The sequence below is a fragment of the Simochromis diagramma genome, unplaced genomic scaffold, assembly GCF_900408965.1.
Source record: "Simochromis diagramma unplaced genomic scaffold, fSimDia1.1 OVJJ01000599.1, whole genome shotgun sequence".
NCBI lineage: Eukaryota > Metazoa > Chordata > Actinopteri > Cichliformes > Cichlidae > Simochromis > Simochromis diagramma.
The window spans coordinates 1,122-28,962 of NW_024387408.1; the positions used below are offsets into that span (position 1 = coordinate 1,122).

Genomic DNA, 27,841 nt, shown 5'->3' on the forward strand with positions numbered 1-27,841 from the left:
GAGGCTCTTCTAAGGCTGCTGCCAGTGGTCAAAGCCTCCAACAAAACTGTGTAAGAGAACATGCATGTTTTGCCTTATTGTAAATAATGTTGATACTACCTAGTTTAGAAGGAAAAAAAATCCAAACATGTTCAATTCAAAAACCCATAGGTGTTTATTGGATTCTTGGCCTCTTGAATGCGAGTGTCAGGATTTCTAGAACATTTGTAGGTGAATCTGTTGTCAAAGTGCTTTTCAGAACAAATCGACGATGAATCCATATGTAATTTACAATAGTTTACTCACTATTAATACCGAGCAGATTGGAACTACATCTGCTATATAAGGGCACTACATTTAGGTTCCATGTGCTGCTGCAGAGGTGTGTCAACCAGGATAAAGATAAGAAGAGATAACCTTTATTAGTCCCACACGTGGGAAATTTGTTAAATGGTAAATGGCCTGTATTCGTATAGCGATTTTACTTGTCCCTAAGGACCCCAAAGCGCTTTACACATCCAGTCATCCACCCATTCACACAAACATTCATACACTGGTTATGGCAAGCTACATTGTATTACAGTACTACAGTGTACCCCCAGCCACCCTGGGGTGCACTGACAGAGGCGAGGCTGTCGGACACTGGCGCCACTGGGCCCTCTGACCACCACCAGTAGGCAACGGGTGAACATAAGATAAGATAAGATGACCCTTATTAGTGATAGGTTTGTAGCTTGAACCTATTCGCTGGAACGTTGAGGACAATATAATTACACAGCAGCAAGACACGAAGTAGGCAAAGTTCTTCATGTTTCTCGTGCACGGGAGAGAACCGGACAAACGCCGTTTTGACGTATTCAGAGTTGTGTATCTAGGTACAGGATTCACTCGCACATCAAAACAGGAAACTCAGTGTTTTAGAGTCTCCACTCAACACACAACAAACTCCAACACATCCCATTCACTCGTGCTAGAATTCAGTCACCTTTCATTAATCTAAGAACGATCAACTAATTTGCATATCAGCTATTAACCCACTAGGATGACAGGACAACAGAATTTCCCTCATACAGTAAATTACTTGTGCTGCATCAATCAAGCAGCAAGCATCTCCCAATTTACTATATTAACAACTAAATTTATTATCTGATCTCTGGTTGGTCAAACCAGAATCTTTTTTTCCCACAAAAGTTAAACTGTTGTCCTGCAACCTAGAGAGTCAATTGTCAGCATTGGATAAATTCAGTATTTGATAACAAGTGTCTGTTAAATCAACACTATTTTAACACTGATGAGAGATATAAGCTGATTTTCATTACATGTGTGTTTGTGTTATTAGGCAGGTTTAATCAATGTCTGTGGAGCTGCATCTCCAGCAGGACATGTTCTTAAAGCTGCCTTTCCTACACACTTCTCTGCTATTATTTGATCATTTCTTAACTAATGTGCTATGAGTCCACTGGTCTTTGCATCACACTAAGTGACTTGGAAAAGATGGTAAACAGACTCACATGCTTAAGATGTTGTCTAATCTTCATGAGCTCTCTTGTGTTTGTGTTAGTAGGGTTAATGCATGTTCTGCTTGTGTGTGATTTTTGTATATGTTTCTATTTTCGCAGTGTTTCAGACTCCTTCACAATTTTCCAACTTAAGCAGTCAGTTTTCTTTTCCCCTGGTTTGCTAACCCAAATTTTGATTTCCCCGTTAAACAACAAAATTCCTATGTGTTCTCACCTAGTCTTCTCACTCTGTTGTCCTCTCCCACTTCAACAGTCCAACAGCCGGCAGTTCTCCTTCAGCTTTGTCCTGTGTTCCACTGTCTCTTCTTGCCATTTTACTCCAAAGGTGGCAAATGTCAAACTCCAACAGTCTCCTCAGTTCTCCTCAAACGTTCTTTTCACATGCACAGTGAATTTGCAGCTTGTTGGAAACACAGTGCCATTCATCCAATCAGACAGGATGATGGGTTTGCTCTTCTTCTCTGATGCCGCAACGCAACCTCACACAGTGGTTGCATGCTTTTCCCACAGTGACAAAGTCTTGCACTTTCATATTCAATTCAGCTTCTCCATCATGTACTTTTAGATGTTTCATACAGGGTTCAGCATATTAATTGTTTTCACAGGTGTGCTCTATATCTCAACAATGGCTCATAATAAGATGACAGTCTTTCACACCGGTCAAGTGCCTCTATGCACATTATTAGTTTAAATATTTGCCTATTTTACTACATCTCACATGTCATTGTACTGAATTTGAGCAACCCTAAGCTTAATGCAGATTACTTTTAGCAATTATCCACCTCAATTAAATCTATGGTCTGAGTATAGGCTGTTGTCGATCAGGGCAAGCAAAAGAATAAACATTTTGTGTCAGCAAGGGGTGGGGGAAAGCCATTCACCAGAGCATATCTTAAGTGCTGCTGATGTGGGCTGGCCTTCTCCACACGCTCTTCAAGGCTGGTGTGTTTTCTGAAAACTTCTGACATTTGAATCTCTTCCATTTATAAGCCTGCGATTAACCGCACGGCTCAGGTCCGCGTGAACTCGCGCAGCTAAGGAGCCGTCGCTCTCTTTTATTTTTATTTAAATACTTTGTGCTGCCAGGAGCAAAGTCCAGCATAAACGTCTGTCACCCTCTGACACACTCTTGGTTGCTTAGAAACCCATGATAACCACAGACTACAACAACAGCTGCTGACGTCACAGACCACGTGTTCTGCTCCGCACACACTCACACAACAACAACAACGATGACAACAACGACGACAACACAAAATAGGCCTATCGTCCAGCACAGTCTGGACCCCGCCGAACTTCTCAACGCCCCACAAAGCGGCGGAGAACTCACCTCTTTCTCCACAAAGCAGCGAGGAACTCACCTCTAGCTCCACAAAGCAGCGAGGAACTCACTTATCGCTCCACAAAGTAGGGAACTTCTCAACTTCCCACAAAGCGGCGGAGACTGCACAACCACATGGTTATAGAGTCGGGCTCTTTAAACTTACTTGGTGTTGCTTAGCGTGTAATATCAGCCTCGGATCCCGCCGATCGTCATTCATCGAGGAGAAAAGACACAGTTAATCCACAGGAACTTCCTGGCTGACGTCAGTCTTTCAGTGTGTCTCTTCTCCCCTCGGTGAATGTCGATTCCAGGGCTCCGGCTCTCGAAGGACCAATTATTGATAGGTTTGTAGCTTGAACCTATTCGCTGGAACGTTGAGGACAATATAATTACACAGCAGCAAGACACGAAGTAGGCAAAGTTCTTCATGTTTCTCGTGCACGGGAGAGAACCGGACAAACGCCGTTCCTTCGCTTGACCCCAGTTGCTCTTGTCCGTTCCCCCGTAACACTGCCCTTTTATTGAGGTTACATGAATATGCATAGGGTCATTAACATATGACGTCTACATACACACAAAGAGTACCTTGCCTTTGTGTGTGTGTGTGTGTGTGTGTGTGGTGTGATTTGTGTGAGGTCAAGATGTGACCCTGTGAAGACTCCCCAAAGCTGGTGCCAGGAGTCTAGCGGGTCCATCTGAACAAAAGGCTCTTATACTTAAAGAGATATACGTGTGTTTGCTATACCATATATCAACAAAGATAAGATAGGACCTCTCTTATGTTCCTAGGCTGTGGGTGTGCATTCTAGTGTGGAATACACACCAAGCCTTTGCAGCCTGCTAAAGATCACAGTCCTATCACTACACAATTGATTATACACCTCTAAGCATATATGGTTAAATATTTCTAAGCATAAATGACAATCAACAATACAAAACCTAACAATTAGTCCCACAGGTGGGGAAATTTGTTTCATTACAGCAAAAGTGCAAAGTTATGTAGCAAAAATTAGAAAACACTGGAATGCAATAATATAAAATAAAATACTATATACAATAGAATGAAATAGAACAATATATACAATAGAATAAAGTAGAATACAAATGTTATATACAACTGATTAAGAAAATACAAAATAACTTTGTCAGAAAGAGAATTGCACATATAGCAGTCTTATTGCACATGTGTGGGTTTGATCAGCTGCAAAAGTCTTTGTTGTAGAGTCCGACAGCAGTGGGGAGAAAAGACCTGCGAAATCTCTCCGTCCCACACCGTGGGTGCGGCACCCACTGAAGGAGCTGCTCAGTGTTGTCAGAGTCTCCTGTGGGTCCAATGATGAGCTCACCAGGTGCCGAAACTGAGCTAGGACCAGCCGCTCCAGGGTCTTCATCAGGTGGGATGTCAGAGTCACTGGCCTGTAGCAGTTGAGGTCGTTGGGGCATGAAGTCTTTGGCACTGGTACAACACAGGAGGTTTTCCAGAGCTGTGGGACTCTTCCCAGCCTCAGTCTTAGGTTGAAGAGGTGCTCCATCACCCCACACAGTTGGTCTGCGCAGGACCTGACGACCCTTGAGCTGATGCCATCTGGGCCCGCTGCCTTCTTGCCATTAATCCTCCTCAGTTCCCTCCTAACCTGGGTGGTTGAGAGAGACAGGCTGGAGTCTTGTGTTGACTGTATTGGATGCTGTTGTTGGGGGTTGGGAGGAGTGAGCAGGGTGAGTAGAAGAGGTGTGAAGTGTCTGTGTCAGACAGCAGTAGTGGGGGTGGGTGAGTCTGCAGCCGATGTTGAAGACTGCCTCATGGCTGAATCAAATCTGTTAAAGAAATGATTCAGTTCATTTGCCCAACTCACATCCCTCCCAGGCAGAGAATTCTGATGGGCTCTAGACTAAATTTTTGCCATAGGCGCACCGGTGCGCACACTCAAATTTTTCAACCGCATCGCTTAACACCGCAGTTTTACATGTGCACTTTTTTGAGGGGGGAATTGCAGTCCATATAGACAATATTCATTTCTAAATTATTAACTAACAATATTGTGCTTAAAGTGCTTTGTCAATATTGTAGAAAATGTTAAACTTAATCATCATCTTGGTCTCCTCTGACGACCTGTTTGCTGTTGCATGCTGCTGAAAGGCAGTGGGGAGAGGAGACACTTGGGCAGTGCATGTATCACAGGCACCGTGTCAGAGCACTGGCTATGAATTTCAGACGGATCAGGCCTTAACTTAACAAAAAAGTTATCAATTGTTCTTTTCATCTTTTCTCATTACCCACAGCTACATCCACTTCTGTCGGGCCTAGGCTACTCACTAGGGCTGGGCATCATCACTGATTTCTATAATCCCTTTGATTCCGATTCACCAGGTCCCGTTTTGATTCAATTTTGCCTCAGACAGTCAGAAATATTATAATTCTGATCATTTATCAGTACTGTCACATGTGAGACTTCATCAGAATTGTGAGCATCACAGCACATGCCTTTGTGTGAAAGTAACTGAAAATAAAACACAGAAAAACATGAAGGACATTTATCTGGCCTGACTTTTTATAGCAGATAACCTTAAAAATATTCTGCATAATTTTAAAAAGTTTAAATTTCGTCAGTATTGAACAACAGAAAAAATAGGCTTTCTTGTCCGAGGTCATTTAAGTAAAGACAAAGAAAAGAAAAAGACAGCAGCCGACAGCGCTGTAAACAACGGTAGACTGGTGGGTAATAAGCGAATGAATAATGCAGAAAACAGAGATTGGAGACGGGAAACTGTTCTTGAAGTACAGAGAGATGGAGAGAGAGAGCTAGCTGTGCATGAAGTGTGATTTTAATAGTCGTGGAAGCAAAACAGAAAAATTCATGACGATGTTGATCAAATGTGAAGCGCAGTTTGCTGCTTCTTTTGCTGCTGGCTCGGGGAATTTTGGTTGGAGAGACAAAACCTGCAGCTCAGAATCAGCGCAAAAAGATGTAATCGCAGCGGACCGGACGCATCAGGATCGCTAAGCTCCGACAGCGTGTCCGTCTCCGGGCCGTCGGGTGAGAAAGCCGAGAAAGACAAAGTTGATTCTGATGCGTCGGGTCTGTGTTTACGTCTTTGTGTGGAGTCAGTGTACCTGCTCTCATTTGCTGTTTGGTTGTTGTTGAAATAGTTTTGTGAGCTTTAATCTGAGAATCTGCCGTTTCTGACAAAACACAGTTATATTTAAAAGTCCATTCAGGATTTAATGAATTGATATCGCTTTATTCAAACTACTCACCTCCCTCTTCCACCTGCACTTTCAACTGGACCACAGCCAATTAGAGAGATCCCGCCCCTTACTATCTCTGATTGGTCTAGTCCACGATAGCGGAATAATGTGTGTCTGTTGTTGACCCAAACAGTCGCACCACTGAAAAATTTGAGTTCTGACCTTTGTGGCCCGAGATGGTTCTAAGGCCTCTCCAGACTTCACCAACGTTGTTTTTTTGAAGCTGGTTCTCCATCTTCTGCCTGTAGCTATCCTTCCCATTCCTTAACAGTCCCCTCACCTCTCTCTGCACCCTTTTTAACTCCTCTTAGTCCCTGGGTTTGAAGGCCTTCCTCTTCTACTTAAGGACTACTTTAATTTCTGGGTTAGTCCATGGTTTGTTATTGGTGAAACACCGAACAGTCCTGGTAGGCACACTGTTATCCACACAGAAGTTTATATAGACCGTAATGCATGTCACCAGGCTGTCGATGTCGATGACAAAAATACAACTCAATAATTTGTAACATAACCTTTGTTGGCAATAACAGAGGTCAAATGTTTACTATAGGTCTTTACCAGGTTTGCACACACAGTAGCTGGTATTTTGGCCCATTCCTCCATGCAGATCTTCTCGAGAGCAGTGATGTTTTGGCGCTGTCACCGAGCAACACGGACTTTCAACTCCCGCCACAGATTTTCTATGGCGTTGAGGTCTGGAGACTGGCTAGGCCACTCCAGGACTTTCAAATGCTTCTTACGGAGCCACTCCTTTGTTGCCCGGGCGGTGTGTTTTGGATCATTGTCATGTTGGAAGACCCAGCCTCGTTTCATCTTCAAAGTTCTCACTGATGGAAGGAGGTTTTGGCTCAAAATCTCACAATACATGGCCCCATTCATTCTGTCCTTAACACGGATCAGTCGTCCTGTCCCCTTGGCAGAAAAACAGCCCCATAGCATGATGTTTCCACCCCCATGCTTCACAGTAGGTATGGTGTTCTTGGGATGCAACTCAGTATTCTTCGTCCTCCAAACACGACGAGTTGAGCTTATACCAAAAAGTTCTACTTTGGTTTCATCTGACCACATGACATTCTCCCAATCCTCTGCTGTATCATCCATGTGCTCTCTGGCAAACTTCAGACGGGCCTGGACATGCACTGGCTTCAGCAGCGGAACACGTCTGGCACTGCGGGATTTGATTCCCTGCCGTTGTAGTGTGTTACTGATGGTGACCTTTGTTACTTTGGTCCCAGCTCTCTGCAGGTCATTCACCAGGTCCCCCCGTGTGGTTCTGGGATCTTTGCTCACCGTTCTCATGATCATTTTGACCCCACGGGATGAGATCTTGCGTGGAGCCCCAGGAGGGAGATTATCAGTGGTCTTGTATGTCTTCCATTTTCTGATGATTGCTCCCACAGTTGATTTTTTCACACCAAGCTGCTTGCCTATTGTAGATTCACTCTTCCCAGTCTGGTGCAGGTCTACAATACTTTTCCTGGTGTCCTTCGAAAGCTCTTTGGTCTTGGCCATGGCGGAGTTTGGAGTCTGACTGTTTGAGGCTGTGGACAGGTGTCTTTTATACAGATGATGAGTTCAAACAGGTGCCATTCATACAGGTAACGAGTGGGGGACAGAAAAGCTTCTTACAGAAGACGTTACAGGTCTGTGAGAGCCAGAGATTTTCCTTGTTTGAGTTGACCAAATACTTATTTTCCACCCTAATTTACGAATAAATTCTTTACAAATCCTACCATGTGAATTCATGGATTTTTTTTTTCACATTCTGTCTCTCACAGTTGAAGTGTACCTCTGGTGCAAATTACTGACCTCTGTCATCATTTTAAGTGGGGGAACTTGCACAATCGGTGGCTGACTAAATACTTTTTTGCCCCACTGTATTTATTTAGATATAGATTTATGTTTTTGTTTTTACAAAACAAATTTAAAGTAGTATTTTCTCTACATTCAACTATTGTGTTTCTCTTAATCACAAATATAATGCATCTGAATTGTTGGGGTTTTTTTTCAGACTGGGTGGCTGTAAACTTTCAGACAGAAGCTGTGAAGCTCTGTCTTCAGTTCTCAGCTCCCAGTGCTCTAGTCTGAGAGACCTGGACCTGAGTAACAATGATCTACGGGATTCAGGATTAAAACTTCTGTCAAGAGGACTGGAGACTCCAGAGTGTACACTGAAAAGGCTCAGGTCAGTATTCCAATCATATGAAATTCAAAACTTTCAAGTTTTTGGTTTTAAATGTAAATTTCAAGAAAACTTGTTCTGCTTTGTCATTATGGTGGTATTTTCTGAAGAGTTTTGAGGTTAGAAGTAAATGTAGGTGTATATATTCACCCGCTTTTGTCATCTTCAATGCCCTGTACCAACACAGACATCTGGATACTGTAGCTCCTGTGAAAAATAGAGCCTCAAAAATGTAGCCTAAAGCAGATGACTCGTAACCTGGAGAGGAAATGGCGTGTCACAAATTTAGAAGATCATCATTTAGCCTGGAGAAATAGTTTGCTGCTTTATAAGAAATCCCTCCGCAAAGCCAGAACATCTTACTATTCATCACTGATTGAAGAAAATAAGAACAACCCCAGGTTTCTCTTCAGCAGTGTAGCCAGGCTGACAAAAAGTCAGAGCTCTTTTGAGCCAACCATCCCTTTAACGTTAACTAGTAATGACTTCATGAACTTCTTCACAAATAAAATTTTTATCATTGGAGAAAAAATGACCAATAATCATCTCACAGATGTAATATTATCTACAACTACACTTAGTACCAATGATGTTAGACTTAAAAATAATTACTTCCTCTAAACCATCAACGTGTCTTTTAGACCCCATTCCTACAAAACTGCTCAAAGAAGTCCTGCCATTAATTCATTCTTCGACCTAAAATATGATCAACCTATCTCTAATAATCGGCTATGTACCACAGGCCTTCAAGCTGGCTGTAGTTAAACTGGTACTTAAAAAGTCATCTCTATAGACCCAACAGTCTTAGCTAATTATAGGCCCAATCTCTAAACTTCCTTTTATCTCATATATTCTTGAAAGACTAGTTGTCAAAGAGCTAACTGATCATCTAAATGGTTTATTTGAAGACTTTCAGTCAGGTTTCAGAGCACAGCACAGAAACAGCTTTAGTGAAGATTACAAATGATCTTCTTATGGCCTCTGACAGTGGACTCATCTCTGTGCTTGTCCTGTGTTAAATTCTCAGTTCTTTGATCTTTGGGCTAAAGCCACAATAACACTCAGTCTATAAATGCTCAATCAACAATCATTTTATTCCATACAACACTTTTAAGCATTAACCATCCAGATGGGAGATGTGGACAGGAGGGTGTCTGCCAGATCGCGACGTGTCTGAGCATTTCTCACATTCTTATTGCTTCAGCCCCAAAGTCATTAAACCTAAACATCTACATTCTTTCTCTTTCGCTTCCTGTGCAGTATGTTCTGTTCTTTTCTAATCAGACAAATAAGGCCATGATTCTCTGAAAACTGTTTCTCTTATAATGTAGCAGTATCATGCATCATAAAACAATATCATTCATTCACAATAAATCAGCAGTCTAATGTAATGAATCTGCAGTCAATAAATGTAATAGTTATCACCTTCTTCTAAGTCAGGAGAATAATGCAAACTAAAACTACATAATCATGTCACAATATTTAATTAGGGGTATAACGTGGCATAAGATATAATAATCTCACACCTGCTAGACCTCAGTGCAGCGTTCGATACTGTCGACCATAATTTCCTATTAGAGCGATTAGAACATACTGTAGGTATTACAGGTACTGTGCTGCAGTGGTTTGTATCATATCTATCTAATAGACTGCAGTTTGTACATGCAAATGGGGAGTCCTCTTCACACACTGAGGTTAATTATGGAGTTCCACAGGGTTCAGTGCTAGGATCAATTTTCTTTACATTATACATGCTTCCCTTAGGCAGTATCATTAGAAGGCATAGTATAAATTCCCAGTGCTATGCAGATGACACCCAACTCTATCTACTCATGAGGCCAGATAGAACACACCAATTAGTTAAACTGCAGGAATGTCTTAAAGACATAAATACCTGGATATCCTCTAATTTTCTGCTTCTCAGTTCAGATAAAACTGAGGTTATTTTACTCGGCCCTGAAAATCTTAGAAATATGGTATCTAACCAGACTCTTACTCTGGATGGCATTACCTTGGCCTCCAGTAACACTATGAGGAACCTTGGAGTAATGTTTGACCAGGACATCTCCTTCAATGCACATATTAAACAAATATCTAAGACTGCTTTTTTTCATTTACGCAAATCTCCAAATTTGGAAATATCCTGTCTCAGAGGGACTCTGAAAAACTAGTAATTTATTACTTCCAGGCTGGACGACTGTAATTCATTATTATCAGGAAGTCCTAAAAGCTCCCTGAAAAGCCTTCAACTAATCCAAAATGCTGCAGCAAGAGTCCTGACAGGGACTAGAAAGAGAGAGCAGGTTTCTCCTTGTTAAGGTGAATTGTTTAATGTTTGTCATTTTGATGTTTACCATTTGTACATAGTTTTAAAGAATTCTTTCTGTCCTCCCCTCCCCAGATCCTTAAGATTCTGGGGGGGGGGGGGTTATCACAGGAACACCCTTGTGAAGGTCTGTTTAATGTTGCTAAACTTCCTCCCCTTTGTATGGCTTCACTGTGTTATCTAGGGTGAACCATCTAGGGTGTGGGGGAGACTACCCTCTTTATGACCAAGGATGTTCCTCCTGTGCTTTTATGTTATATAACCCTTTGATCAGCAGGATCACACACACACACACACACACACACACACACACACACACACACACACACACACACGCGCACACACACACACACCCAGTGCCTTGTCTTTGTAACCACGGGGGGTTACGTGGGGAATGTATGCGTAGTAAACTATTGTTTATTGTGTGAACGTTGTCAATAAAAGGGAGCAAGAGGGGGCCGTTGTCGAGGTCATTTGTGATGAGCTGAGATATCGACAAGGCCTCCCTTGCAAGTGAAACGATCGATCACTGTTGCCTTGTTTTTCTTTCACGGGAATAAGTTCTGGGATCAGCGGGGTCTGACTTTAGACCCAACACTCCTGTTTTGGCTTCCCTTCATTGGCCCCATCTTATCTTAATGACCTTGTAGTACCATATCACCCTATTAGAGCACTTCGCTCTCGCTCTGCAGGCCTACTTGTTGTTCCTAGAGTATTTAAAAGTAGAATGGGAGGCAGAGCCTTCAGTTTTCAGGCCCCTCTTCTGTGGAACCAGCTTCCGGTTTGGATTCAGGAGACAGACACTATCTCTACTTTCAAGATTAGGCTTCAAACTTTCCTTTTTGCTAAAGCATATAGTTAGAGCTCGACCAGGTGACCCTGAATCCTCCCTTAGTTATGCTGCAATAGAGATTGAAAATGTGACGTCATTCAGGGGTAAAACCGCAAAGAATTCTGGGAACTCGTGGCAAGAGGTACTAGCGCACGCAGGCTTTCAATTGAAATCAGTTATACAGCGATAAAAAGAAACACAAAAAATGGCAAGAAGCTGTTGTACTATTAACTGCAATAGCCCGTCTCATGACAGCCACGGAAAGCCGACGGGTAAAGAGATCGGTTGTTATCGGATTACGTCGTTGAACAGAAATTGTCGTGCTATGCTCCTTTGTTTATTGTGCATAAATAGTGAATTGTTCTGACACAATATTGTGTTTCGCTTCTGTTATTACCATGGTACATTGACAAAAACATATACTTTTATTCACAGGGTAAAACAGTTGTTTTGTATCACTAATTGCCCCGTACGATTACAACATGCAATATTATTGTCACTGTTGCATTTCTGTGATGCTACCAGAAATTATTTCCACTACTAATTAATTACCGTTGAGCTCAAAGGTCCTATTAATAAACGGTTAACGAATGTGTATTTATGAAGACGATTTGTCTAGGCTCACATACACTCAACAAAAATATAAACGCAACACCTTTGTTACTGCTCCCATTCCCCATGGGATGGACGTAGAGACCTAAAATTCATTCCAGATACACAATATAACCATCCCTCCCAAACAGTGGTCACAAATCAGTCCAAATGTGTGATAGTGGGCACATCTGCTATATTGAGATAATCCATCCCACCTCACAGGTGTGCCACATCAGGATGCTGATCTGACATCATGAGTAGTGCACAGGTGTACCTCAGACTGCCCACAACAAAAGGCCACTTTGGAATGTGCAGTTTTGTCTCACAGCAAAATGCCACAGATGCCACAAGCAATGAGGGAGCGTGCAATTGGCATGCTGACAGCAGGAATGTCAACCAGATCTGTCGCCCGTGCATTGAATGTTCATTTCTCAACCATAAGCCGTCTCCACAGGCGTTTCAGAGAATATGGCAGCACATCCAACCGGCCTCACAACCGCAGACCTCGTGTAACCACACTAGCCCAGGACCTCCACATCCAGCAGGTTCACCTGAAAGATCGTCTGAGACCAGCCACCCAGACAGCTGCTGGAACAATTGGTTTGCACAACCAAACAATTTCTGCACAAACTGTCAGAAACAGTCTCAGGGACGCTCAACTGCATGCCCGTCGTCCTCATCAGGGTCTTGACCTGACTCCAGCTCGTCGCCGTAACAGACTTGTGTGGGCAAATGCTCACATTCGATGGCGTCTGGCACGTTGGAGAGGTGTGCGCTTCACGGATGAATCATGGTTCACATTGTTCAGGGCAGATGGCAGCTGAGAATGTCCCAGTTCTTACATGGCCAGCATACTCATCGGACATGTCACCCATTGAGCATGTTCGGGATGTGCTTGACCGGCGTATACGACAGCGTGTACCAGTTCCCACGAATATCCAACAACCTCGCACAGCCATTGAAGTGGAGTGGACCAACATTCCACAGGCCACAATTGACAATCTGATAGACTCCATGCGACGATGTGTTGCACTGCATGAGGCAAATGGTGGTCACACCAGATACTGACCGGTTCTGGGTCCCCAGACCCCCAATAGCGCAAAAAACTGCACATTCCAGGGTGGCCTTTTGTTGTGGGCAGTCTGAGGTACACCTGTGCACTACTCATGATGTCAGATCAGCATCCTGATGTGGCACACCTGTGAGGTGGGATGGATTATCTCAATATAGCAGATGTGCCCACTACCACACATTTGGACTGATTTGTGACCACTGTTTGGGAGGGATGGTTATATTGTGTATCTGGAATGAATTTTAGGTCTCTACGTCCATCCCATGGGGAATGGGAGCAGTAACAAAGGTGTTGCGTTTATATTTTTGTTGAGTGTACATATCATACAAACTTATGATATGTACAATGGTCTTTACTTTCTACACGGTGCATTTCAAGGTTCTGTACCCATCCGTCGGTTAACTGTACCTGGGCTTGTTGCAGTGACCTGAAGTTACTAAACTTCATGAGTGTATGCACTCACTCCAAGAACCGTATAATTATAAATATGAGCGTGGTGAAAGTTGGGCAGCATGCTAACGTATTTTGTCCCTCTGTGTGCTCGTAAGGGTCTGACCCTTTCACTGGTTTGATTTTTTTCCTCGTATCTTTTCTTTGACTTTTCATCAAGTCTGTGTTTGTGCGGACCGGCTTTGTTCTCCTTCGTTTTGTACATACCTTTTTGGGGGGCAAAGAATAAGCAAGAATTTATTGGAACCGAAGAATGAATGTTTTGCTGTGCTGCAAATGCTTGCATTTGAGGCAGGTACTTGGATTGTTTTGCCACGAGTTCCCAGCATGCAATGCGCGAAAGTCACGTGGTCTGTCAATCTCTATAGACGTAGGCTGCCGGGGGATTCCCATGATGCATTGAGTTTTTCTTTTTCAGTCACCTTTCTCACTCACTCTGTGTTAATAGATAGTTTCAACTGAATTGATTTTGGGATTTACTTACCTGGATTATTGAGGATGTATCAAGACACCTTAATGTTGGTTCATGTGCAATAGATGTGGTAAAGATTATTGTATAATTTCATTGTTAAATAGTTTTTTGTTTAATTTTAGTACTTTGAACTGGATTGCACTTTTCTGTTAAGCACATGATTTAATTGGCATATGAATAATTGATTAGTACCAGACAAAAATCTGTGCTGTTAATTAAATGTTAAAATTGAAAGAAAATATTTTTGTCAGTTCATTTAAAATATTTGGACTCAAGATTCATTGGATGATGGAGGTAGTGGACCTCCTGCTATTTTAGTTGCAGTCCCCTGCTATATAATTAGCACTTTTAACAAGTTGAATTGTGTTATATGCATTTAGAAAAAATACACAAACAAATGCATAATCCTCACAAAGCAGTCAGGCTTGTCCGAAAAGGAACACATCCTCTAAAGGGAACATCTGAAAAAGTTGTGAAACAAGGGAGGATATTCATCTTTATAATACTAGTTTGACCCATGAGAGAAAGTAATAAGTCATGGAACTTTTCTGTATCATCTGCCTAAGTACTGTCCTACTGCGCTTCCTATTTTCATCTCAACATACACAAAACAGCAAAGCTCCTATTGGTAACTTCATATTCTCATTCATTAGATTGATTGATTTATGAACTTTCTTGATCCTGAAGGACTAAATGGTTAAAGGCTGCCAGCAATCCAGCGCCATCTTACCCTTCCAACATACATACATGATTTGATTTATACTGAATTATATTTGATTCACTGTTATAAACATCAATATAGAGTTCAGTGCCAGAGTGAGCATTAATTTAATCATAAAAGGCTGGATTTTAAGTTCTTTTTTCTATTGTTGTATGGAGAAAGCCAAGAGGATCTTGGATACTTTTGACAAGTTGAATTGTGTTATATGCATTTAGAAAAATACACAAATAAATGCATAATCCTCAAAAAGCAGTCAGGCTTGTCCAAAAAGGAACACATCCTCTGAAGCAAGTAGAGGACAGCTTCACAAGATGTGAAGGAGTAACTTCTCCCTTTTCGACATTGATCATGGCCCTCCTTCCTTGGTTACTAGCACAAGACATGTTTTTCCACAAAAATGAAATCCTCCAAAATGAAACTAAGGTTCAAGATGTGTGGATAAGTTTAAATAGCTGAGCTATATAGTCCTTAATTAGCCTGAGACAAACCCCATTATGGCTAAGCCAGGTGCTTTGCTAGAATGCAGCCGTCCTAGCTCTCACCTCATCCACCATAAAGAAGTGAGGAGAATCGGTTGTAGAAGGTGCTACAGTTATGGTGTTGAGGAAGTTGGATGGTGAGTGAGGGCAAGGTTGAAACCGCATCAGACAAATGGAAATTTGAAATTCTTTCTGTAAAATGATTTAAGTAGAAGTGCAAATACTAATCCATCCATCCATCCATCTTCATCCGCTTTATCCGAGGCCGGGTCGCGGGGGCAGCAGCCTAAGCAAAGAGGCCCAGACCTCCCTCTCCCCAGCCACCTCCTCCAGCTTATCCGGGGGAACACCAAGGCGTTCCCAGGCCAGCCGAGAGATATAATCTCTCCAGCGTGTCCTGGGTCTGCTCCGGGGCCTCCTCCCGGTGGGACATGCCTGGAACACCTCACCCAGGAGGCACCCAGGGGGCATTCTTGTCAAATGCCCGAACCACCTCAGCTGGCTCCTTTCGATGCGGAGCAGCAGCTGCTCTACTCTGAGCCCCTCCCGGATGGCCGAACTTCTCACCCTATCTCTAAGGGAGAGGCCAGCCACCCTTCGGAGGAAGCTCATTTCTGCCGCTTGTATCCGCGATCTCGTTCTTTCGGTCACTACCCACAGCTTGTGGCCATAGGTGAGGGTAGGGAGGTAGATCGACCGGTAAATTGAGAGCTTCGCTTTTACACTCAGCCCTCTCTACACCACGACGGACCGGTGCAGCGTCCGCATTACTGCAGCTGCAGCCCCAATCCGTCTGCCGATCTCCGGCTCCCTTCTCCCATCACTCGCGAACAAGACCCCGAGATACTTGAACTCCTCCACTTGGGGCAGGAACTCATCCCCGACCCGGAGTGGGCACTCCACCCTTTTCCGGCTGAGAACCATGGCCTCAGATTTGGAGGTGCTGATCCTCATTCCCGCTGCTTCACACTCGGCTGCGAACCGTTCCAGTGCGAGCTGGAGGTCATCACCCGATGAAGCCAACAGAACCACATCATCCGCAAAAATCAGAGATGAGATTCTGAGGCCACCAAAGCAAAATCCCTCCGCCACTTGGCTACGCCTAGAAATCCTGTCCATAAAAATTATGAACAGAACCGGAGACAAAGGGCAGCCCTGGCGGAGCCCATCACCCACCGGGAACGAGTCCGACTTATTGCCGGCAATGCGAACCAAGCTCTTGCAATGGTTGTATAGGGATCGAATGGCCCGTAGCAATGGGCCAGACACCCCATACTCCCGCAACACCTCCCACAGGACACCCCGAGGGACACGGTCGAATGCCTTCTCCAAGTCCACAAAACACATGTAGACTGGTTGGGCAAACTCCCATGCACCCTCAAGTATCCTCGAGAGGATAAAGAGCTGGTCCAGTGTTCCGCGACCAGGACGAAAACCGCATTGTTCCTCCTGTATCCGTGGTTCGACTAGCGGACGAACTCTCCTTTCCAGCACCCTGGCATAGACTTTCCCCGGGAGGCTGTGGAGTGTGATCCCCCTGTAGTTGGAACACACCTTCCGGTCCCCCTTCTTAAAGATGGGGACCACCACCCCAGTCTGCCAGTCCACAGGTACTGCCCCTGATCTCCACGCAACATTGCAGAGGCGTGTCAAGCAGGACAGCCCTACAACGTCCAGAGCCTTCAGGAACTCGGGGCGGACCTCATCAACACCAGGGGCTCTGCCACCAAGGAGTTGTTTAACTGCCTCAGTGACCTTGCCCCCGGAAATTGGCGGGTCATTCCCCTCATCCCCAGACTCTGCTTCCTCCTCGGAAGACGTGTCAGTGGGATTAAGGAGGTCCTCGAAGTATTCCTTCCACCACCTGACAATTTTCTCAGTCGATGTCAGCAGCTCTCCGCCAGCACTATACACAGTGCAGGTAGAGCACCGCTTTCCTCTCCTGAGACGCCTGACGGTTTGCCAGAATCTCTTCGAGGCAGTCCGAAAGTCTTTTTCCATGGCCTCTCCGAACTCCTCCCACACCCGAGTTTTTGCTTCAGCCACTGCCTGAGCCGCATTCCGCTTGGCCTGTCGATACCTGTCGGCTGCCTCCGGAGTCCCACAGGCTAACCAAGCCCGATACGACTCCTTCTTCAGCCTGGTGGCTCCCTTCACCTCTGGTGTCCACCATTTGGTTTGGGGATTACCACCACTGCAAATACTAATGTTAAAAAAATGCTCCAGTAAAATTTGAAGTACTAATTCAATGTCTTTACTATAGCAAAAGTGAAAAAAGTGCAGGCTCTGAAATGTACTCAAAATAAGAAAGTAAAAAGTAGATCATTGTTTCTATTCAGTTCCGTTATTCACATAGCTTAAAATCACAAGTTTCATCAAGGCACCAGCTATTTTTGTGCTTTTGAGCTAACTGAACTGTGTGATATATTAATGTAATAATAAAATATTAATAATACAAACTTTATTTTAAATTCTAATAAAGGTCCTCAGCTTGAGTCAGCAGAGCAGAGAAAAAATAGCTCTTTTTCCTGTTGCCTGTACTGTAATGACCTCTCTCCCAGTGACAGGTGAGTTGTCCCCCATGTCCCCATATTTATCTTTCTCGACAGATGGCATGTCAGTTGGAATAAGGAGGTCCTCAAAGTATTCCTTCCACAACCCAATAATATCCTCCATTGCAGCACGCAGCCTCCACTCCACACCATGTCAGTGGAACACCATTCTCCCCTTCTGCCACCTGACACTTTCCCAGAGTCACTTTGTGATCCTGTTCCAAAGTATTTTTCTATGGTCATACTGAACTCCTCCCACACATGAGTTTTTGCTTCAGCTACTGCCTGAGCTTTGTGCCACGTGCCAGAATTGAAGATCTTCTGGAATGAGGTCTCTGCCACTCACTATAAGTTCTAGTTGTCCCAGGCGTGTCCAGCATTCTCACCAACCATATGATCCAACGCTGACACCACCAGGTGGTGAACAGCTGACAGCTCAAGTCCTCTCTTGACGTTAGTCTCAAAGTATTATTTTTCCTTTACATTTTGGTTTACTTAGCTACTTTGTCTGTTATTTATTTATTTATTTATTTATTTTTCTCTTTTATTTTCTTCCTCCAAACCAGTCACAGTAGATTGCAGCATCTCCCTTAGGCTGGTACTTCTGGAGTTCTTTTCCTGTTGAAAAAAAAAAAAAAAAAAAGTCATTTTTTTCCCACCTTTGCTAAGCACTGCTCATATGACATCTGGTTTTTGGAGTTTTATTAAGGTGACTATTATTATCTTTTTGGAATTTTGGAAGCTAAATTTAGTTGAATGGGTGGATGACATTCCACCTGGAAAAATGGAACCGAACTTTCAGTTAAGTGTTCATACATGAATGATTGTTCTGTGTGTCTGCAGTCTTTCGGGCTGTCTGATCACTGAGGAAGGCTGTACTTCTCTGGCCTCAGCTTTGAGCGCCAATCCCAACCATCTGTCAGAGCTGGACCTGAGCTACAATCATCCAGGAAAATCAGGAGTGAAGCTGCTGTCGGCTGGACTGAAGGATTCACACTGGAGACTGGAAACTCTCAGGTATGGAGAGAATGTCTAATAGAAGAGGGAAATCTGGAATTTTCTGTTTCCTTCACTAACTTCCTGTTCCATGCAGATCTGATGTGTAGAACGAGATATGCAGAAACATTTCTGCTTTACATATACAGCAGAAACACTAGTCTAGTCTGAAAATATATAACAATACATCATATAGGTGTCTCCCAGAAGAACTTCTCCATGAACAATAACTGCCTGTGGCTCACCAGTTATTCAACATTTGAATAGATCTATTAAATGATTTTGTCATTTTCTGAAAAATCATATTCTCACTTTGACCCCGATAGAGAAGAAAAATTAATCCTTAAGTAATTTTTTTGTTTGTTTTTGTTTTGCTTTTTTTTTTTTTTTTTTTTTTTTTTTTTAAACTTTGAACAGTATTAGAACCTGGTAACCAAAGGGAAGTATTTTGTATGTTTAAGACTCACAAAGTGGCTTTCAAGGCTTCTACCTAGCATGCAATAGTAATGTTAAAAAGATTGGATAACTACTGGACTACTCCATCACTATCACTGAAAAAAATGACAAAAAAAATCATTTTAAAAGATTTTTATAAGCACCATAGAATCTTCCGATTTTAGGGTGCATTCCCAAAGTTCTTCCTGGCTCCTGAAAATGCCATCAAGGTGAAGGAAAGGTGGGTAGGAGAATTGATAATTCTTACGCTGCAAAAACCCACCTCCTTAATACTAGATAAATACACTTATCTTTGGTGAAGATTTGCTTAAAACAAGTGAAATTATATGCCAGTGGGGTAAGTGTTTTTTTCTTATTAAGATTTCTTGAAATAAGAACAACATCTAGATTTAAATAAAGCTAAAAATAAGTCTTTTACACTTATTCCAGGCAACAAATCAGAACATTGAAACTTAAAATAAGCTTTAACCACTTATTCTAGGGAACAATTAGATAGTTAAATCTTAAAATAAGCCTTACACACTTATTCCAGGCAACCAATCATGGCAATTGAAACCTAAAATAAGCTTTAACCACTTGTTCTAAGCAAAATGTTGAAGAAATTTAATCTGAAAATAGACATAAAACACTTGTGTAGTGGTAGTGGTGTAGTAGTATGCCATAAGATACAGCAAACCTACTCCAAGGTCATCTGTGGCAAATGTGGTGATGGGAGTGATTCCAACTGCAATAAGACAACGGGACCCTTCAAAGAGCAGAGCAGGGCTGACGCTGGATCTTCTGTTGGCAAAAGAAAAACAAAGACAAAATTGTACAATGTACGGAGAAACTCCAAAGCTATCAGGGTAGTTCAAATACTAAACCTCAAGTACATAAATATGTCTGTAGTTAAACAGGTTATTCTGAATATTGCTAGTCCCTTAACATATGTCTGTAATTTATCATTTCAGTCCGGTTGTTTTCCAAAAAGAATGAAAATTGCGAAAGTAATACCACTATACAAAAGTAATGACAAACACAGTTTTACCAATTATAGGCCTATTTCTCTACTGCCTCAATTCTCAAAAATTTTAGAAAAACGTTTTAATTCAAGATTAGAAAAATTCCTTGAAAAAACATCAAATAATAAATGTTGGTCAGTATGGTTTCAGAATGCAAAGAACCACTTCAATGGCGATAATTGAGGCAGTAGAAGAAATTACTAATGCACTGGATAAAAATAAATATGCAGTTGGTATTTTTGTTGATCTCAAAAAGGCCTTCGACACAATCAGTCACTCAATTTTATTGGATAAATTGGAAAGATATGGTATTCGAGGGAAAGCTGGTAACTGGTTAAAAAGTTACCTAACGGGTCAGGAACAATATGTTAGCATAGGGCATTACCATTCATAGAAACTTGGTATTACATGTGGTGTTCCCCAAGGGTCAGTGTTGGGACCAAAACTTTTCAATGTATACATAAATAATATTTTTGATGTTTCTCAAGTACTTAAACTCATACTGTTTGTAGATGACACCAACATATTTTTCAGTAGCAATGATTATATTGATCTTGTAATGACCGTAAACAGGGAGCTAAAATTAATTTAAAAAAAATGGATGGATATAAATAAATTATCATTAAATATAAATAAAACTAAAGCAATGTTTTTTGGTACTTTAAAATATAATATAGGATTACCAATTATCATTGAAGGTGTACCAATTTATAATGTGAGTGAAACCAAATTTTGGGAGTCGTAATTGATAATAAAATTTCATGGAAACCCCACGTCAGACACATAAAAACTAAAATTTCCAGAAGCCTCGCAGTTTTGAACAAAGTGAAACCATACCTTGATAAAGATGCACTTCGTACTCTGTACTGTACCCTGGTTCTTCCATATCTTACATATTGTGTGGAAGTGTGGGGAAACACATATAAAAATACAACTAATCCATTAGTCACAGTGCAGAAACGAGCACTGCGTATTATTCACAAGGCTGGTTACTGTATCTAGATCATACTCACAAACTCTTTCTTCAGGCAAAGTTACTTAAATTCCAGGATCTGGTTAATTACAATACATCTATAATCTTATACAAAGCCTTTCATAAACTTCTACCTACAAATTTACAAATTATATTTGAAATTCGAGAAAGGGTTTATAATGTGAGAGGCTTCAGGGAATTCAAATTACCCAGAACTCGAACAACCCGTAAAGGTTTTTGTGTGTCTGTATGTGGTGTGAAAATCTGGAACAGTCTGAGTTTACAACTGAAACAATGCAAAAATATTCATAAATTTAAATTCCTCTACAAACAGTTGGTCTGGTCACAGTATACTCAATGGTGGTTTTAGTGTGCTCTGTAATGTCTGTTCTCTTACCATTGCTGGTATGGATTCCAAAAAAAAAAAAACAGTGTGTGCGTATGTATGTACATATATGTACATGTGTGTGTAGATATATATATAGGGAGTGCAGAATTTATTAGGCAAGTTGTATTTTTGAGGAATAATTTTATTATTGAACAACAACCATGTTCTCAATGAACCCAAAAAACTCATTAATATCAAAGCTGAATGTTTTTGGAAGTAGTTTTTAGTTTTAGCTATTTTAGGGGGATATCTGTGTGTGCAGGTGACTATTACTGTGCATAATTATTAGGCAACTTAACAAAAAACAAATATATACCCATTTCAATTATTTATTTTTACCAGTGAAACCAATATAACATCTCCACATTCACAAATATACATTTCTGACATTCAAAAACAAAACAAAAACAAATCAGCGACCAATATAGCCACCTTTCTTTGCAAGGACACTCAAAAGCCTGCCATCTATGGATTCGGTCAGTGTTTTGATCTGTTCACCATCAACATTGCGTGCAGCAGCAACCACAGCCTCCCAGACACTGTTCAGAGAGGTGTACTGTTTTCCCTCCTTGTAAATCTCACATTTGATGATGGACCACAGGTTCTCAATGGGGTTCAGATCAGGTGAACAAGGAGGCCATGTCATTAGTTTTTCTTCTTTTATACCCTTTCTTGCCAGCCACGCTGTGGAGTACTTGGACGCGTGTGATGGAGCATTGTCCTGCATGAAAATCATGTTTTTCTTGAAGGATGCAGACTTCTTCCTGTACCACTGCTTGAAGAAGGTGTCTTCCAGAAACTGGCAGTAGGACTGGGAGTTGAGCTTGACTCCATCCTCAACCCGAAAAGGCCCCACAAGCTCATCTTTGATGATACCAGCCCAAACCAGTACTCCACCTCCACCTTGCTGAGTGGGACTGGAGCTCTCTGCCCTTTACCAATCCAGCCACGGGCCCATCCATCTGGCCCATCAAGACTCACTCTCATTTCATCAGTCCATAAAACCTTAGAAAAACCAGTCTTGAGATATTTCTTGGCCCAGTCTTGACGTTTCAGCATGTTGCAGCTCTGAAATATGGCCAAACTGGTGCCAAGTGGCATCTTGGCAGCTGCACGCTTGACTTTTCTCAGTTCATGGGCAGTTTTTTTGCCCCTTGGTTTTTCCACACGCTTCTTGCGACCCTGTTGACTATTTTGAATGAAACGCTTGATTGTTCGATGATCACGCTTCAGAAGCTTTGCAATTTTGAGACTGCTGCATCCCTGCTGCATCCCTCTGCAAGATATCTCACTATTTTTGACTTTTCTGAGCCTGTCAAGTCCTTCTTTTGACCCATTTTGCCAAAGGAAAGGGCGTTGCCTAATAATTATGCACACCTGATATAGGGTGTTGATGTCATTAGACCACACCCCTTCTCATTACAGAGATGCACATAACCTAATACAGTGGGGCAAAAAAGTATTTAGTCAGCCACCGATTGTGCAAGTTCCCCCACTTAAAATGATGACAGAGGTCAGTAATTTGCACCAGAGGTACACTTCAACTGTGAGAGACAGAATGTGAAAAAAAAATCCATGAATCCACATGGTAGGATTTGTAAAGAATTTATTCGTAAATCAGGGTGGAAAATAAGTATTTGGTCACCTCAAACATGGAAAATCTCTGGCTCTCACAGACCTGTAACGTCTTCTGTAAGACGCTTTTCTGTCCCCCACTCGTTACCTGTATGAATGGCACCTGTTTGAACTCATCTGTATAAAAGACACCTGTCCACAGCCTCAAACAGTCAGATTCCAAACTCCACCATGGCCAAGACCAAAGAGCTTTCGAAGGACACCAGGAAAAGTATTGTAGACCTGCACCAGACTGGGAAGAGTGAATCTACAATAGGCAAGCAGCTTGGTGTGAAAAAATCAACTGTGGGAGCAATCATCAGAAACTTGTAACACTCATGTGCATGTTTCGAATACTCCCAGATCAAAACAAGAGTATGTCACCCAAATTTGACACCAAAGAGCTCAAAGATTTGGACCAGTAGGTTCGGCTACGTACAGGAGAGGCGAACTGAATGAGACTCAGACAACCGCGAGTTTTGAAAAATAACCAGAATTGTATTGTTCTTTTCAATTAGAAACAACAGGACATTATGACAAGCATACAAAACATTTACAAATGAAATTATTCCCTTCCGGTACCAGTACTCTCTTAATAATACCCTTTGGCAAAATCACAGTAATCACTCGATGGAAAAAAGAAATCTTACCTGGGTGCACCCTTTCTAGAAGTACAGTTCACATCCAACAATGAACCGCAATTTCAATCATCAGCATATAAATGTTAACACTTATTTGCATTTTCACAGACTTTGTTAACAAATAGCAACAGTTAATCAGCTGGAGGGTTATTTCCAACCGCTCACACTCACTTTTGTTCACATTCATGGAATGTACAGAGTCCGTAAAACGAGTCCTTAAAACCACCCGCCCGTGAGTCCAGGGGGATGTGTGTGAAGAAGGGGGACTACGAGTACAAAATGGCGTGGTGTGTTTCTGTTTTGTTGCATCTGGCCTACCACACTCTGATGTGCAGGACAGAACAAAGTCATTTGGTCCTTCAACAGGGTTGGCTCGCCATCAATTTCAGGATCCGTTGGAATGCACCAGGAAGATACAAACCAAAGAAACAAAAACAAAACTAAACAAAAGAAAAAAAAACCTGACCTGTCAATGACAGTGTCATGGGACATATTAAGTTCCTCATAAAATCACAATTCACACATTCGCTTCAACTGCTGGGTTTCAGTAAATTGAACAAAGTTTCCTACAGAACATTCCTAAACAATTATCATTAAACACTGGAACATTTTACTTGCAAGGCATTCATGAAACACAGATATAATGAACAAGTAAAATACTTTGCTCACCGATCTCAGAATTAGAAAGACAGAGCAGCGCGAGATGGCGCACGACCGATGAAATGGCGTCGTCTCTAACTCCCGACCTTTCTCGACTAAGCAATGTAAAAAGAACCAGCTAATTACTCGTCTTAGCAATATACATACAGTAAAACAATCTTTCGTAAACGGCGAGTGCTAGCTCTCCGTCTATATTACTCTTTTTCATACCTCGTCTCAGTAAATCGCCGTGTCTCGTTTCCTCACTAGCTTGCTCATGGAAGGTTCGCGAGCGGAAGAGAGAAAAGAAAAATCTGTGTCCTCCTAGGCAGGGGCGGCAGGCAGAGCCTGTACCACGTTTCAGCAGCTCATTGGCCTAGAGTAACACGTGTCTAAACCAGAACAGTTAACTCCTTAACTGCTGCACCTATGGTTTATTCATTACAAATGAAGTGTGCTGCTTAGATTAATGATTCTTTTATTCTGGTGTATTCTAGTTAAGACATACTCAAATATGGGTTACAAAATGGAAGACATACAAGACCACTGATAATCTCCCTCGATCTGGGGCTCCACGCAAGATCTCATCCCGTGGGGTCAAAATGATCATGAGAACGGTGAGCAAAGATCCCAGAACCACACGGGGGGACCTGGTGAATGACCTGCAGAGAGCTGGGACCAAAGTAACAAAGGTCACCATCAGTAACACACTACAACGGCAGGGAATCAAATCCCGCAGTGCCAGACGTGTTCCGCTGCTGAAGCCAGTGCATGTCCAGGCCCGTCTGAAGTTTGCCAGAGAGCACATGGATGATACAGCAGAGGATTGGGAGAATGTCATGTGGTCAGATGAAACCAAAGTAGAACTTTTTGGTATAAACTCAACTCGTCGTGTTTGGAGGAAGAAGAATACTGAGTTGCATCCCAAGAACACCATACCTACTGTGAAGCATGGGGGTGGAAACATCATGCTATGGGGCTGTTTTTCTGCCAAGGGGACAGGACGACTGATCCGTGTTAAGGACAGAATGAATGGGGCCATGTATCGTGAGATTTTGAGCCAAAACCTCCTTCCATCAGTGAGAACTTTGAAGATGAAACGAGGCTGGGTCTTCCAACATGACAATGATCCAAAACACACCGCCCGGGCAACAAAGGAGTGGCTCCGTAAGAAGCATTTGAAAGTCCTGGAGTGGCCTAGCCAGTCTCCAGACCTCAACCCCATAGAAAATCTGTGGCGGGAGTTGAAAGTCCGTGTTGCTCGGCGACAGCCCCAAAACATCACTGCTCTCGAGAAGATCTGCATGGAGGAATGGGCCAAAATACCAGCTACTGTGTGTGCAAACCTGGTAAAGACCTATAGTAAACGTTTGACCTCTGTTATTGCCAACAAAGGTTATGTTACAAAGTATTGAGTTGTATTTTTGTTATTGACCAAATACTTATTTTCCACCCTGATTTACGAATAAATTCTTTACAAATCCTACCATGTGAATTCATGGATTTTTTTTTCACATTCTGTCTCTCACAGTTGAAGTGTACCTCTGGTGCAAATTACTGACCTCTGTCATCATCTTAGGTGGAACTTGCACAATCGGTGGCTGACTAAATACTTTTTTGCCCCACTGTATGCTTAATTGGTAGTAGGCTTTCGAGCCTATCTAGATCATTGCATAGTGCCTGTTCAACATCTAGCCAGGGCTCATCTAAGAAAGTATGTTTTAACCATTCTGAGATGAACTGAAGCCTGTTGGCTAAGAAGTATTGGTGAAAATTAGGCAGATCTAATCCTCCTCTATCCTTGGTTCTTTGTAGCGTTTTTAAGCTGATACGCGGGGGTTTATCTTTCCAAAGGAATTTAGAAATATATGAATCCAGAGATCTGAACCAATCTTGTGATGGTTTGTTCGGGATCATTAAAAATAAGTAATTTATTTTTGGCAAGATCATCATTTTTATAGTGGCGACCCTTCCCATGAGTGATATGGGTAAAGATTTCCATCTAGTCAGATCGCCTTCTACTTTCTTTAGAAGTGGGATGTGGTTTAATTTAGTTAAGTCTGAAAGCTTAGGAGAAACATTAATACCTAAATATTTTATATTTCCAGATTGTAGTGGGGCAGAAGAAGAATTATGGAAGGAGCAGTTAATGGGAAGAACTGTAGATTTTGGCCAGTTAATTGAATAATCTGAAACTCTTGAAAACCAGTTTATTAGAGTAATTACCTCAGAGAGGTTGGTTTGTGTGTTTTGCAGAAAAAGCAACACATCATCCGCATAGAGACTGATTTTATGTTCTATGTTCTGACATTTTATGCCCTTAATTGTTGTAGCCTGTCTAAATGCTGCTGCTAGAGGTTCGATAAAAATTGCAAAAAGTGAAGGGGAGAGTGGGCATCCCTGTCTGGTGCCCCTTAGGAGACAGAAGCTGGAGGATGTCTGGTCATTTGTTCTGATACGAGCTGTTGGGGAATTGTATAATATTCCTATCCAGTTTATGAAAGAGTTTCCAAAACCAAATTTGTGTAAAGTTGCGAATAATGGAAGAGTTACGTTGTCAAGAAACAAATCAATTTCATTTTTAGATGGGTTTATTTGTGGTGAATATAAAGTTTTATAGAAATCCCTAAAAATTTTGTTTATTCTTCCAGGGTCATATATTGTGTTCCCCGATAAATCTTTAGCAGCACATATAGTTGTTTTTTATTTATTTATTTTTAACTGGTTTGCTAGAAATTGACCTGATTTGTTATTGTGTTCAAAGTTCTGCAAGCGAAGTCTTTGTATAAGGAATTGTGTTTTTTTATTAATAGTTTCATTTAATTCTAGTTTTGTTTTGCGTATTTTGTTCAATGTTTCCTGATCTTGGTGGGACATGTAAGCTTCTACTAGTGATTTAATGTTTTTTTCTAATTCCTGAATATTTTTGTTTTCTTCTTTCTTTTTGTGTGATGAGAAAGAAATTATTTTACCTCTCACCACAGCTTTCCCTGCTTCCCATAGAACAGAAGCAGATTTTGGACTATGGACTTAATGCATACATATATTAAAATTTGGGCTATAACTGTTGTATTGATGTATAGTAACTTGAAATGCTCCCAAAAATGGCACCACAGCATGTAAGAATATATGCTCTGGTGGACTTGGTTCTATGGTAGGTCCTAAAGGGTTAAATGTGCTTATAAATAAATGTAGATTTTTTATTTTTATTTGAATGCCTAAAACAGTGGAGCCATGCTTTGAGCAATCCTCAGTGTCTAAAAGTATGTGTATGAGAGCCATGTGTGCATGCTGAAAGAGACTGTGCTGGTCTGACCCCCCTCCTCCTCCTTTCAGCGTGGAGCCTGCTGGAGACCAATGGTTGACACCAGGTCTGAGGAAGT

The 27,841-nt window shown here is 41.9% G+C and overlaps 1 long non-coding RNA gene across 1 annotated transcript; it reads left to right on the forward strand.

Annotated features, from left to right (window-relative positions):
• LOC120720797 lies at positions 1 to 27,841 on the forward strand. The gene is made up of 4 exons (XR_005693042.1): positions 1 to 50; positions 8,082 to 8,255; positions 18,594 to 18,767; positions 27,795 to 27,841. It is a non-coding gene; the product is annotated as an uncharacterized LOC120720797 (long non-coding RNA).